The sequence below is a fragment of the Carassius auratus genome, chromosome 29 (genome assembly GCF_003368295.1).
Source record: "Carassius auratus strain Wakin chromosome 29, ASM336829v1, whole genome shotgun sequence".
Lineage (NCBI taxonomy): Eukaryota > Metazoa > Chordata > Actinopteri > Cypriniformes > Cyprinidae > Carassius > Carassius auratus.
Genome location: NC_039271.1, coordinates 8,283,181 through 8,298,608, shown reverse-complemented (window position 1 = coordinate 8,298,608; position 15,428 = coordinate 8,283,181). Strand labels below are relative to the sequence as shown.

The window sequence follows — 15,428 nt, the reverse complement described above, 5'->3', positions numbered from 1 at the left end:
CATAATTCTCTCACAGGTTCGTTTTCTGTGGATGATGAGTCTGCAGCTGCACCTGCAGCCAGAGGATACATCCTGGGACGATTCCAGGTAGCTTGCATTCGCATTGCAAAGACAGGAATAGGATGTTCAGTGTTTCAGTATGACTCCAGGTGGCAATCTTGATCTCTCTTTTGTTCAGGTGTCAGCGGCTCCTGATGAGATCGCCCTACAGGCTCCCACCACCTCCCATGACTCATCCTCCACATCTTCTTCCTCCACCACCTCCTCCTGTTCATCATCCTCCTCTAGTCTCTCTAGCCCTGAGAACACCCTACACCGAACCTCCTCTCCACTTAGAGAAATGAAAGTAGATGAGGTTGATGGCCTCCCTGCTCTCCCCAATCAGACGACAACCCATCCCCAGCCCACCACCATTGGCCGTTTCCAGGTAACCACCAAGACGGACACAAAGGTGGGGCGTTTCTCAGTGAGCAGATCACAGGACGAGGCTCTTGTGGCTAGCTTACAAACCCCAGAACCCCAGCCAGCACCTCCAGCCCATCCAGCTGTTGGAAACGGTCCAAGTCCCGGGACCCTCAACAACTCGGTCAGCTCCTACTTCAGCAGCGACAATGACTCAGAGTTGGAAGATGAAGACTTTAAGAAAGAAGTCAGCAAGTTGAGAGAGAAGTATGTTTGTTTTTGATTAAGATATTGTAACAGGTAAAGATATGTGGAGTAATCATAACTTCCTTACTGTCCTCCTAGGCACATGATGGAGAGTCAGGCTCTGTACACCAGGCAGAAGGCAGAGATTGAAGCACTGTTCACTCGTTTGGGTAAAGCACCTCCCGCTATGGTCAACCCTCCTGTTGTAAACCCAACCGGCCGCAGACGACGTCCCACTAAGAGTAAAAGCAGCAAATCTAGCCGCAGTAGCTCACAGGGCAGCAAGAGTCCTGTACTGCCAGGTATTCACTTGTTCTGCTTTGTCTTTTTGTGCAAATCAGGGGTTGGTTTTAAAAAACATTCTTAAAAATGATATTCTTCTTAACTGGTGTTTTCTTCTTATTTTCTATTTTAAGAGTGAAGTTAAGAAAAGTTTTTGGGAATACAGAATATTTCTTAAAAATCTTCAATGGATAAAACTTAAAAAAAAAAGAAAAAAAAATCAGTAAAATAATTTTGTTTTCTCCAAGTTTCTTGAAGTGTACTATTCCTTCAAGAATTTTTCAAGAACTGCATTTATGAAATTTCTTAACTTCACTTTTAAGAAGATTTTGTGCCTTCAGTCCCTGCAACTTCAAATCTGTGTCTGTGTCCCGGCTCTGATCAGCGCTTCTGTATGTATGTGTTTTTGTCTGTGGTCTTACAGCAACCAGCACTTTATCCACGCAGAGCGCTCCCTCCATGTATCCGCCTCCGCAGGCCTTCCTGGCCCCTGGGGGGATGATAGATGGGGGGAGCAGCCCTCTGCTTCAGTCCTTCAAACCCTCCCCTTCTAGTGAGAACCTCTGCTCCGCTTACACCAGTGATGCCACGCTCTCTGCGCCCAGTTTGTGTGTCACCTCGCAAGGTAAAAATAAAGAAACCTAACACATCACAGCCTGAAGCTTGACCCTGTGTCTTGTTTTGTTTTTTGAAACACAAAGTAACAACGATAAATGGAGATTAGGGGTGGGCAATAAGCAGAAAACAAAACATTCTCACAATTTGGTCTATAACAAGATCACAGTGTCCATAATTTCATGTAAATTGCAAAGTAAAACTTTTAACCATATTTTAACCACTGAAATAAAATCTTAAACTGGATCTTAAAGCTGCAGTAGGTAACTTTTGTAAATATATATATTTTTTCATATTTGTTAAACCTGTCATTATGTCCTGACAGTAGAATATGAGACAGATAATCTGTGAAAAAATCAAGCTCCTCTGGCTCCTCCCAGTGTCCTATTGCCATTTGCAGAAAGTCATGCGCTCCCGGTAAAAAACAACCAATCTGAAAGAGATGCGGTCCGTAACTTTGTTTGTGTTTAAAATGTAGAAAAATGTATATAATAAGTGAGTACAGCATGAATCCATTTTCCAAACCGTGTTTTTAGCTTGTCCTGAATCACTAGGGTGCACCTATAATAAGTGTTTATATTCAGACTATTTTAGAATGCTTCGGGGGTACCACGGCGGAGTAACTTAGTACCTTTGTGATTCTTCATAGACATAAACAGAGAGAAGTAGTTCCAGCTACGATGTTCTTCCGCGAGACGCAAGCAGTTCTGTTTATTAACTGCTAGAGCGTCAAAAGTTACCGACTGCAGCTTTAACTTGAATGTAATCATTTGTATAAAATAAATCCAAACTTTATCGACAAAATTATAATTTATAAGTTTTTTTATTTATTTATTTCTCTTTAAGTTTAAAATGGTAAGCATTTGCTTATTTTGAAATTAAGGACAACTGTTGGTGCTTCACCTTCTTTGCAAATTTATGCCAGAAGTTATGGTATTTGTGACTAATTTCAATCTGTATATTGCCCACTCCTTAATAACATACTGAATCATGTTCACACAGCAGCAGAGTGCGGTTGTCCATCCTGTATTTGAGTCGTTAATACGGTTACGTTCACACCTGTACATTTTCAGGAGTCTCAACCGCAGTGTGTCTATCGTGTGTTGCATGTTTTCATGTGTGGTTTGAGTAACTAACAGTGATGGAGAATAAGAGCTGTGTGTCAGGTTTTAGATCCTGTCTCTGCTCCCGTAAAGTTCTGTGTTCTGCGCACATTTAATTTAAATATAAAAGCAGCTGTCGGTTAATGAAGATTTGAGCTCTAGGTCATCTGTCAATTAGACTCTTGCCATGTCAAAAAGTGACAGGACTTTTCAGTTTAATAGACGTCGCCATGATCTTAGATATGACTTTGATCACTGGCCAAATACTGATAATGAATACGGGCTTGACTCCTGTTGCACGTTTATACAGACACAGTATTCAAGTGGTTGTCAATCCCAAAAATAGTTTTTTTTTTTCCTAATTTTTGGATGTTTTAGTCACATAAACCAGCTGTGGCTGATTTCTTGCACATTTGGGGAGACAACTTCAGGATGACATAGTGGGAAGAAACTTTAGTCCAGCAGTCATTCAAATGTTATTTTCCGCTCTGATGTTCTTATGGTTTTTGAGGTGGTTCGTATCGGCCCTGTTTGTGGTAGTGCAGATGAATTGACTCTGAACATAGGAATATTTGCTTTGCACGCTTTGGTTTGGATGAAGCTGCAGAGCTGATGCTTGTGCTTCCAGGGCCCTTTTCCTCTTCTTCTTTTCTGTACAGCTCGACGCTCACCCACCCAGGGCCACTCCTCCCCTCCTTCACCTCCTTCACTCTCTCTATCTGTCAGGAATTCATGGCTTAATGACCTCTGTTACCATTCTCACTGTGTATTTGTATGTTTCCTTTCTCTCTCTCTACTATCTGCTCCATCTCTCTCTCTCTCTCTCTCTCTCTCTCTCTCTCACTGTCTCTTCCTCTGTTCCATCTCTCTCTTTCTCTTTCCCTCTTTTTGTACCACAGGCTGTGTAAAGTTCAGCTGTGGGTCGGAGAGAGTGACCTTCAAACCAGGTGGCAGGAGGACGCGTTTTCTGAGTACGCCCTGCTTGGCTCTTTGTGTGTAACGCTTTTTTTTTTTCTCTTTCATATAATGTCATGTGATTAGTTCTTGAATCTGCCAAGCCTTCTGATTGGCTGATCATCTCAGACATTGTGTCATGAATTTTAAAAACAACTTGTGCCCATTGCTTAATGGATATCGTTCCTATCCCATAATGCACTAGTGTAGCCTATGAGGTCCATTAATTATTTTAATTCAGCTGTGTTCACAATTGACACTTGTCATGTCATTTGTAATTCATTTTATTAGTTTTAATATTTTCCCTCATATTTGCTTCAGCTTGGTTTAAAATATTAACAGAATGTCAAAATTGCTAAAGATTATTACTAATACCGGTAATTAAAAAGATGAATAACATGCTGCATTTTACAGCGTCCCAAGCAATATGGCTTGCATTTAGGAAGCAGGAAAATGTACATCACTTTCACAATGAGATCTTTTTATGGCTGAATGCCATAAATTAGTTTGTTAAATTATTGTAATTATTAGTGGTCCATATTCTGGTAACACTGCAATTTAAGCTTGTAAATCATTACTTAATAAAAATGTATCATGTATATTAATAATAAACATTATTAATATAGGTAAATATAATTTCAGCATATGCTAAAATAATAATTTCAAGTTGTATGAATCAGTATTAGAATTTACAGTGAAGAGTAGCAGAGTATTATATATATATATATATATATATATATATATATATATATATATATATATATATATATATATATATATATATATTACTAATTACTAATTAACATGAGCCTAGATTAATAAATTGTGTTTAATAAGTTTAATAGTGCATTTTCTTAGTTTTCATTTTAATTATTTTTAATAATTGTATGTGGTCTTTTTTTATTATTTGTAATAATTTAATATTTAATTTATAGTTATATTGTGATGTATATTGTGATCTCTTTTTTTAGTGTTTGTTTTTAAGCTTAATATTGTTATATTAATTTAATATTTAAGTTTTATGTATTATTTTTTTAACTTTTTTCAATTGTCAAAAATTGACAATTTTTAATAGTTTTAGTTTAAGATTTTTAGTTTGTTAGTTCATGATAATGCAAAAACAATTACTTTATTGTAAATATAGTATTATCACATAATGTTTTTGCAGTATTGATTGGCTGTTCCTTCTCTTATACATGCAGTGTGAACCTGCAATTTATTGTTCTGATTTCCTCATATTATTTACGTAGTCATTTCTACACATTTTTATAAAATGAATCTCTTGAAAGGAGTGAACTGAAAACACCTGACACAGTGACTAATATTTCTCTGAACTAGGCAAGTCACTGCATCGATCTTAAATCTGATGTGTTTTTCCTTAGTCCTTCTCTGTTTTATAATAATAAAAAAAAAGATTTCACGTCCCTCAGTGCAGATACAGTACTTTCACACATCATCTCACATTTTTTTAGCTGCCCTCACAATGTTCATACAAATGATCCCTGGCTTTGGCCACAGACTTCACTGAGTATCAGCAGCCATCAGGGCTTGACTTCAGGTTTTAGACTAGCATGTTCTGATACACTCCCATAATGCACTGTGTTGGACGTGGAGTTACTGTAACACTGATTCTCTCCAATCCCACCGTTCTCTCCATGCTTCAGGGAAGATGATGAAAAAAGTGTGCCCCTGCAACCAACTTTGTAGTAATTATCTCTCTTTTTTTTAACATCCTTCCCTCTCTTTCCTGTCGTCTCCTCTCGCTTCATGTCCTGTGGCCTGTTGAAACTGGTTTTCCCGCTAAGCTCTCAGGCTGACTTGAGCATTCTTTCCTGTGATGACCCATTCCTGTGTTTATAAAGTGTGGCACGTCACGTATGTTTTCACTCTCAAATTAAACTCACACATAAACACTGTCCTAAATTTGAATCCGAACCAGAAATCACTCTAGATAAACGCCTCGCCATGCAACGATGCGACACTAATGCACTCTAAATGGACTCATCCCATTATGCACAAGCCAATTTGAAGCCCCAGACTCCCTTCTGCACTCTTCCTTTATCCCCTTAAGACTCATCCTGCTTAACTGCACATCGACCTCATCCTGTTTGGATGGAGTTTCTCACCAATTACAAGGCTCTAATGAGACCTGGCTGATTTCCCCTTCGCTGTGCACAAGGCATAATCACTATCCAATGCACAAATCACCATACTGAGAGAATACAGCTCACATTTAGCACACAGAACGGTAGGTTTTCACAGACAGGACAGTGAATGGAAGTCAATGAAAGTTAATGCTGAAGTCAAGCTGTGTGTGGAATCTCCACCTCTCCCTTACCCTTTATCCACCAGGTGGTGCTAGTGCTTGGCTGGTGAAACATTTTTATTTATTTTTTGCCAAATCTATATTCAGATTTTATGAATATTGCAACATAGACAATATGTAATGATTTAAAGAAGTATCTTATGCTCATCCAGGCTGCATATATTTGATTAGAAGTACAGTATTATTGTGAAACATTATTACAACTTTATCTAATTTATAAATTTCTTCTTATAATATTGAAAATAGTTGTTCTGCTTAATATTTTTGTGAAACACTGAAAATAGTTTCAGATTATTTGATTAATAGAAAGTTCAAAAGAACAGCATTTACTTGTAAAAATCTTAAACTATTTTGATCAGTTTAATGCAACATATATATATATATACAGTATTGTTCAAAATAATAGCAGTACAATGTGACTAACCAGAATAATCAAGGTTTTTCGTATATTTTTTTATTGTTACGTGGCAAACAAGTTACCAGTAGGTTCAGTAGATTCTCAGAAAACAAATGAGACCCAGCATTCATGATATGCACGCTCTTAAGGCTGTGCAATTGGGCAATTAGTTGAATTAGTTGAAAGGGGTGTGTTCAAAAAAATAGCAGTGTGGCATTCAATCACTGAGGTCATCAATTTTGTGAAGAAACAGGTGTGAATCAGGTGGCCCCTATTTAAGGATGAAGCCAACACTTGTTGAACATGCATTTGAAAGCTGAGGAAAATGGGTCGTTCAAGACATTGTTCAGAAGAACAGCGTACTTTGATTAAAAAGTTGATTAGAGAGGGGAAAACCTATAAAGAGGTGCAAAAAATGATAGGCTGTTCAGCTAAAATGATCTCCAATGCCTTAAAATGGAGAGCAAAACCAGAGAGACATGGAAGAAAACGGAAGACAACCATCAAAATGGATAGAAGAATAACCATAATGGCATAGGCTCAGCCAATGATCACCTCCAGGATGATCAAAGACAGTCTGGAGTTACCTGTAAGTACTGTGACAGTTAGAAGACGTCTGTGTGAAGCTAATCTATTTTCAAGAATCCCCCGCAAAGTCCCTCTGTTAAAAAAAAGGCATGTGCAGAAGAGGTTACAATTTGCCAAAGAACACATCAACTGGCCTAAAGAGAAATGGAGGAACATTTTGTGGACTGATGAGAGTAAAATTGTTCTTTTTGGGTCCAAGGGCCACAGGCAGTTTGTGAGACGACCCCCAAACTCTGAATTCAAGCCACAGTACACAGTGAAGACAGTGAAGCATGGAGGTGCAAGCATCATGATATGGGCATGTTTCTCCTACTATGGTGTTGGGCCTATTTATCGCATACCAGGGATCATGGATCAGTTTGCATATGTTAAAATACTTGAAGAGGTCATGTTGCCCTATGCTGAAGAGGACATGCCCTTGAAATGGTTGTTTCAACAAGACAGTGACCCAAAACACACTAGTAAACGGGCAAAGTCTTGGTTCCAAACCAACAAAATTAATGTTATGGAGTGGCCAGCCCAATCTCCAGACCTTAATCCAATTGAGAACTTGTGGGGTGATATCAAAAATGCTGTTTCTGAAGCAAAACCAAGAAATGTGAATGAATTGTGGAATGTTGTTAAAGAATCATGGAGTGGAATAACAGCTGAGAGGTGCCACAAGTTGGTTGACTCCATGCCACACAGATGTCAAGCAGTTTTAAAAAACTGTGGTCATACAACTAAATATTAGTTTAGTGATTCACATGATTGCTAAATCCCAGAAAAAAAAAATGTTTGTACAAAATAGTTTTGAGTTTGTACAGTCAAAGGTAGACACTGCTATTTTTTTGAACACACCCCTTTCAACTAATTGCCCAATTGCACAGCCTTAAGAGCGTGCATATCATGAATGCTGGGTCTTGTTTGTTTTCTGACAATCTACTGAACCTACTGGTAACTTGTTTGCCACGTAGCAATAAAAAATATACTAAAAACCTTGATTATTCTGGTTAGTCACATTGTACTGCTATTATTTTGAACAATACTGTATATATATATATATATATATATATATATAATATTATTTCTCTTAAATAAATAAATAAATAATAGTTTCTGGACACATTACTTTTAGATTTATGATAAAATGTAATTAGAATTAAATTTAAATTAACATTTAATTCAGTACAAATTCTACTGTAATGCATAAATACTTAAATTAGTCTAATTCAAAATATAGTTGATGTTTTTTTACACATTATAATATTGACAATAAGACTTTTTACATTACAGTCCTCAAAATTGAGAAAGTGTTGGCTTAATTTTTATTCAAATAAAGCAAAAAAAAAAAAAAATAGAACAGAATTTAAAATAGAAGTCTTTTGTAACATAAATATTGAAATTGTCACTTTTGATCAATTTTATCTATCTGTAAACCACTACATGTTAAACCAATGGAAACGTATAAAACCAGGCCAGCATGGTGGAAAAGGAGTAGTTTTCTTTCAAAGCATGGCTTGCTCTGGACTACATTGGCCAGATTTCCTTTTGGTGCTTCAGTCTTGGCGCAGTGTGTCGTTTTTATGTTGCTGCTTTCTGGAGGGGCTTTGTTTACTATCCTAACAGGTCTTATCTGTGTCGCCGGATGATATTTGTGCCATTTGTTTTTAACCGTGTAACTGTTTTCCTCCATCAGCTTTATTTTTGACTTACAGTATATTTTTCAAGTGCATCAGCTCTTTGTACCTCGACACATATATGTTAATAAATAAATGACCGATCAGCTTATGTCGGTGCATGTTTAAAGAAAGTTATCTCTTAGTCATGACAGTGATGCGTCTTATGGAGGAGCTGAGGCATTTCCACTAATTTTGCTAATTTTCCGTCTTGCTTCACATTAACTGCTCAGTTAAAAAGCTTATTTTCTCATACTTCCTGCTAATATTAATGTGCTATCAAGATTTTTAGCTAAAGGTACTAATCAACTATCTAATTACACTTCTAAATAGTAAAAAGGTTTCATATTGTTAGCCTCCATGAATTTTGAGACATTGCAGTTCAATTTAATCTAATACTGGAGCTCATGGTAAATCCATTTCCAATTCACCACCCTTTTGCTCCCTCTTTTGTTGCAATAAAACCAGGCATGATAATGAAGCCCAGGCAGATGTGAAGCACTAGAGCACCAGACATGGTGTTTTAATACTGTCTTCGTGACCTGTTTTGCAGACTGGAGTCAGAGTGATAAAAGCCTCACTTTAGCAACAGAGCAGATGCCCAGGTGCTCGATAGCGCCTCACTGCCATGACTTTTTTTGTGTATACCCATATCGTTATATTATACAGTTGTGCTCTAAAGTTTACATACCCTTTATGTTATCTGTGATATGTTTTGCATTTATTCAAATGGAGATAAAAAAGGCATTTTTTTTTTTAGTATTGTCCTGAAGATCCCGCATAACAGATATTTTAATATAATCACAAATCAAAATAACAGCTAAATTGGAATAATTGTTAATTTTCAAACAGTTTAGTTCTCAATATATTGCTCTGAGTATTTTAAAAAACTTGCTTTTACTGACAGAAGCTCTATTTATTTAGCTTTTGATGATTTAACTATTTATATCCAGGTTAAATTTTTATTTTGAATTTAAATATCATACTTTTGATTCTCACGTGTCATGTAAAATCTTTTTTAAATATAAAAAAATATCAGAATCAAGTCAAACCTGGCAGAACTAAAAAACAAAACAAATGTAAATCAAACATTTTGCAGATCATATAAGGTGTATGTAATCTAACATGAGAAACTGTGTATGAAAATATAGACACATTAATATAGTCTGTGTGGCCTCAGATTGTATCAGCTGTTTCAGTGTGACTTGTTTTGGATTGACTTCCCTTTTACGATCTTCTTCTCTCTTCCTCTCTTTCTCTTCACTCAGGGACGAGCAGCACCAACACGGTGGCAGGAAATGGTCAGAATCAAAACCAGCCGCCCATCTCTCAGTCCCAGAGCTGCAAGGGCATGTTCACAGACGAGCTGCACAAATTGGTGGACAACTGGGCCAGGGACGCTATGACCCTGTCGCAGAGCAAGAGAGGCTCCAAACACCAACAACAAGTGGCTCCTCAGGGCCACAGCTACGAAGTAAGACTTTGTTCTGGAGAAAATCACAACTTTTAAACAAGGTCCACTTTCCTGCAGAGTTTAGCTCTTGATCCTAATCAAACACATCTGAGCAAGCTAATCAGGGTCTAATAGAAGGTTACAGGCAGGAGATTTAGATTTTTTTGAGACCTTGAGTGGAGAATCCTTGCTCTAAATAAACGTTTTTCCTTTTTTACTCTTCTCAGATGGTTCCTCCTCCCAATATGGGTCGTAAGTACTCCGCTCCAGGCCAGCTGTGCCCAAGCATCGCTTCAACTCTGAGCAGCCAGCCGCCCATGCCCAACACTCCCGCTACCTCTCTGGGGGCCCTGAAGGGCTCCTTGTGTCCCACGCCGCAGTACGGTTACCCCTCTGCACCTTACAGTGCCCAGTGGGCTGGTTTGGCCACGCACACCCAGGCCGGTCTGCTGGCCACCTCGCAACCCCTGGGACAGTACCCCCAGGTCCCCACACCTTTACAGACGTTCCACATCAGCACTTTGCAAAAGTCAGTCAGCCACCCGGGTGGACCCAACCTGAAGACCACGTAGGGCAGGGCCTAGCCATGCCAGGCCTAAAAACTCATAAATTGGGGGAAGGAAGGGGGACGGACTGGGCAAGCGTTTGATTGCATTGCAGAGATTCTGTCACAAGAGTTTCCTTTGGGATGGATGAGGAAGAAGATGCCATGAATGCTCACAGATACGCCACAGAGATGATGCAAAGGATAACAGAAGATGTGTGCAATGTTACATGGCCAAAGAAGGTGTGACCATTTTTATTAAGATGTGTAGTGATGGCATCCTTCACCACCCAGACCCAAACATTTGTCAAGGGGTTCGAGATTTGCTGAGCTTAAAATGGAATCGATGCCACTGGCGTCCATCTGCATGTCCTCCTGATAAATTCATACATCAAGCATGTCAACAAACAGAGGTCGGGTGGGTGACGGTGAGCAGCGAAGAGTCAAACCTAGTGTCCTTGTTCCCCTCTTGCCCTAAACCCTCTGCTGCAATGCCATGGAATAATGCAATAATTACAATGGTAGAAAAAAGCCCATTTTAAAACACAGGACGTGGCCTTTATTAGATAATGACAGAATCCATGTAAAGATTTCCTTTGTTTTTAAATTGGGTTATGAGGGTTTTGATTTCATTCATTTGGTTGGTTGGTTAGTTGGTTTTTCTTCCCTATGCCCTTCAAGTCGGCCCTGTGTAGCAGAATGGTAGGAACTTTTTTTTTTTTTTTTTTTTTTGTCACGTTCAGAGACCTTTCAGCTGCCCCCTGAGGTTTGTACTACAAAGCTTCTACAAGCATCCCATCAAGCTTGTTCACATTCTTACCGTCCTCTTCCGGTTTTGTCATCAGGCCACACCACAAGGTGCCGTGTAAAAATCAGTTAGATTGGGGTTTGGATACGAAACTGGGGGTCACAGAATTTGTGTCCTTGGAGACCCGTGAAGCTTTAAATCTATGGTTAATTATCAGCTTTTTTTGATCATGGCAGCATTAGGGGCCTCTTACGATAGTTTGATCAAGACATTCAAAAAAGTATGTTCTGTATGGACCTGTATTTACTCATCAGTTATTGATGTTGAAACACTGTGATTATTACAAATGTTGTTGGACAACATTAGATAAGAAAAGTAGACAAAAAAACAACAACAAAAAAAAAAACATGACATTTTTGAGGGGTTTGGATATTAGCGTTTCATGAGATGTAAGGCTAGCTATTTCATTATTCACATCGTATTGGAGACACTTTAACCCTTTTTCCCCGTTTGTACTTTCTTTATATCATTAGATAAATGTGAATGTAAAATGGATTCAATTAATGTACTTGAAGAAACAAATCTTACCCTGCACCCAGTGAGCTGTCTGAAGATTCTAGTGCCTTGCGTTATTTTTGTGTTTTTGTTTTTTGGGGTTGGAGTTTGATATGTAAGGCAGCGGAGATTCTCAAGCGTTGCACTTGGTTGGAGTGCTGCACTTGGACTTCACCGAGGGTGGACATTAGCATATTGCAAAAATGAAGTGCTGTTTTAGATTAAACCATTTTAGATACTTCATCAGTCTACGTTAGTGTGCAAGTCTAAGTGTGTCTGTCATCAGTGCACCCTTTCTAGAGTAGACGAGTCATTTAAAATGCTATCGGCAACCAGTCTTTGTTTTCCAGATGGATTCTCAAAAGGTGTGAATGGTTCTTGTGAAGGTGAAGGATTGGCTCAGATATAGAAACGCAGGACAAGGAAAGTTAGTACGCAGGGGATATAGTATGTTGTAAATATTTCAAATCCACCAATAGCTTAGATGTTTTTCCAGCACTGCGTACTCTGTTTTGACACCATCCAGTGTTAAACCCTCTCCGGTGTGAGTGGAGAGACACATTTTAGCAACAGATGTGATGGAAAGTGTGACTTCAATGAGTCAGAAAAGGACCAGGAAGGTGGGAAAAGACAGTTACAAACACAAGAATGCCACTCTCTGCCAAAACAGCACTGTTGTTGACTAACTCTCACTGGTTTCTCATCAATCCACTTCTTTTGAGCTCCCACTGCCCATGTAAGTTCTCAAGTCACTGTACTGGCAGATCAGTAGCTTCATTTTAGAGGATCTCAACTCTGTAAAACTGTAAATGCTTTGGTTTATTAAAAATACTAGACTTGCAGTGTCAAACTGACTTTAATGACAGTGCTGATCCACCAGAAACAAATGTACAGATCCTTAGAGCATTTTATTTGGGGTACAAAAACGTAGTGGAGATGCTCTCAAATTAACTACTGAAAGGACGTAGATTACAACTCGTTACATACTGCTTAGTGTGCCGTCTGCTTGAAACGTCTGGTACAGGAGCTTCAATTTAGGTCAACTGTACAGTTTAGATTCTCATGGACTCTTAAAATGTGATCATTTTACCTTTATCTCTTGCTTTGTACACAATGCTTTATTTGTAGACAGCTCGTTTTTATCCACTTTACGTCGTTTGGTTTGTACAAACTGTGAACACATCAGAAGGTCTTTAACAAAGAGGTCCAACCTGCTCAGTGTTCAGACTAATAAATCTGTGTAATGCTACCTTCTGAATGCCATGTCCCTGTTCCAGATATGATGCAAGTTAGAATTTGCTCTCGCTTGTAAGAACAGGTCCCCCTGTTTGACTGTAGAGGGCGCTAATGTAACTGCAGTGCAGGATATACAACAAAATGAGATTTACCTCTGACCTCTGATGTAAATGATACAGCACCTTCGAAACTGATAAAAAAAAAAAAAAAATCTTTATCATTCACTTTGCTTTTTTTTAAAACATGCGTTTGTAGCGAACTGATGTGCAAATGAGCCAATCAGTATCGATAGACATTCAGTTTGATGAAAAAATTAAATTTCTTTTTTTTTTTTGCATGAGACTAGTTACAGAGAATAAAATGCACACAAACTCACTCAAAAAGTATCATATTGAATGAAACCCTGCTTTCTAGTCACTGTCCTGTGGAAAGAAATACAACAGAGCAATGTTTACTTAATGCTACTGAACTGTCATTAAGTTATTTTGTTTTGACTGCGATCTGATCCGCTTGTTTGCTGTCTTTTAAGTTTCTAGATTTCCTCTGGCGACTTTCATTCAGTGTTTTTTTTTCCGTATGATTTTTAACATTGTACAAAATATTAAAAGAGTTACTTAAAATGAAAACCAAACAAAAACATGTAGGGAATCATCGGCAATGTTTAACTGTATGTTTTGCACTAAGTATAGGATGTTCAAGCTTCATATAAAACTGCGCTTTGCGCTCCAATAAAACAGCATTTGTTACCCTATTTGTAAACTTAATAAAAGTAATTTAAATAAATTAAACTTGCCTCTGCTTCTCAATTCACAATGGATGCTGGATTAGTTATCATAGAGTTCGGATCAGTCGATGAAATTTAATTATATTTAAAGGGAAAGTTCACCCAAATAGCAAAATTATGTCGTCAATAACTTACCCTCATGTTGTTCCAAACCAGTAACACCTCCGTTTATCTTTGGAACACAGTTTAAGATATTTTAGATTTAGTCAGAGAGCTCTCAGTCCCTCCATTGAAGCTGTGTGTACGGTATACTGTCCATGTCCAGAAAGGTAAGAAAAACATCATCAAAGTAGTCCATGTGACATCAGAGGGCATCGAAAATACATTTTGGTCCAAAAATAGCAAAAATGAGACTTTATTCAGCATGGTCTTCTCTTCCGTGTCTGTTGTGAGAGAGAGTTCAAAACAAAGCAGGTTGTGATATCCGGTTCGCGAACGAATCATTCAGTTCACCAAATCGAACTGAATCGTTTGAAATTGTTCTCATCTCCAATACGCATTAATCCACAAATGATTTAAGCTGTTAACTTTTTTAATGTGGCTGACACTCCCTCTGAGTTCAAACTAACCAATATCCTGGAGTAATTCATGTACTCAAACAGTACACTGACTGAGCTGCTGTGAAGAGAGAACTGAAGATGAACCGAGCCAGATAACGAACAACAGACTGATTCGTTCACGAGTCAAGAACCGTTTCTGTCAGACACGTCCGATTCGAGAACCGAAGAGCTGATGATACTGCGCTTGTGTGATTCAGCACGAAGCAGACCGACACACAGGGCGTCTGAACTGAACTGATTCTTTTGGTGATTGATTCTGAATTGATGTTATGAGCGTGGGTAAACCGAAGCCTTGAATCAAGGGCAATCATCGCCAATGACGCTATTACGTCGAGCGCAAAAGAACTGGTGAACCGTTTTCTTCAACCGGTTTATTAAATCTAACTGCCTGAAAGAACTACTGGTGATCCGAAAACCGATGCAACCTTTTCTTGACTTGTGAATGAGTCAGTCTATTGTTCGTTATCTGGCTCGACTCGGTGTCCATCTTCAGTTCTCTCTTCACAGCAGTTCAGTCAGTGTACTGTTTGAGTGCATGCATTACTCCGGGATATTGGTTTGTTTGAACTCAGAGGGAGTGACACATTAATAAAGTTAACAGCTTAAGTCATTTGTGGATTAATGCGTATTGGAGACGCGAACGGTTTAAAACGATTCAGTGAACTGGTTCATAAAGATCAGATTGCATCAAATGATTCGTTTGCGAACCGGATATCACAAACTGCTTTGTTTTGAACTCTCTCACAACAGACACGGAAGAGAAGACAATGCTGAATAAAGTCATAGTTTTTGCTATTTTTGGACCAAAATTTATTTTCGATGCTTCAAAAAATTCTAACCGGCCCTCTGATGTCACAATGGACTACTTTGATGATGTTTTTCTTACCTTTCTGGACATGGACAGTAGACCGTACACACAGTTTCAATGGAGGGACTGAGAGCTCTCGGACTAAATCTAAAATATGTTAAACTGTGTT

General features: G+C 38.4%; 1 pseudogene; it reads left to right on the top strand.

The window, feature by feature from the left end:
* Positions 1–13,890, top strand: part of LOC113048667 (serine/threonine-protein kinase WNK1-like) — a 28,361-nt pseudogene extending 14,471 nt beyond the window's left edge.
* The last annotated feature ends 1,538 nt before the right edge of the window (positions 13,891–15,428 follow it).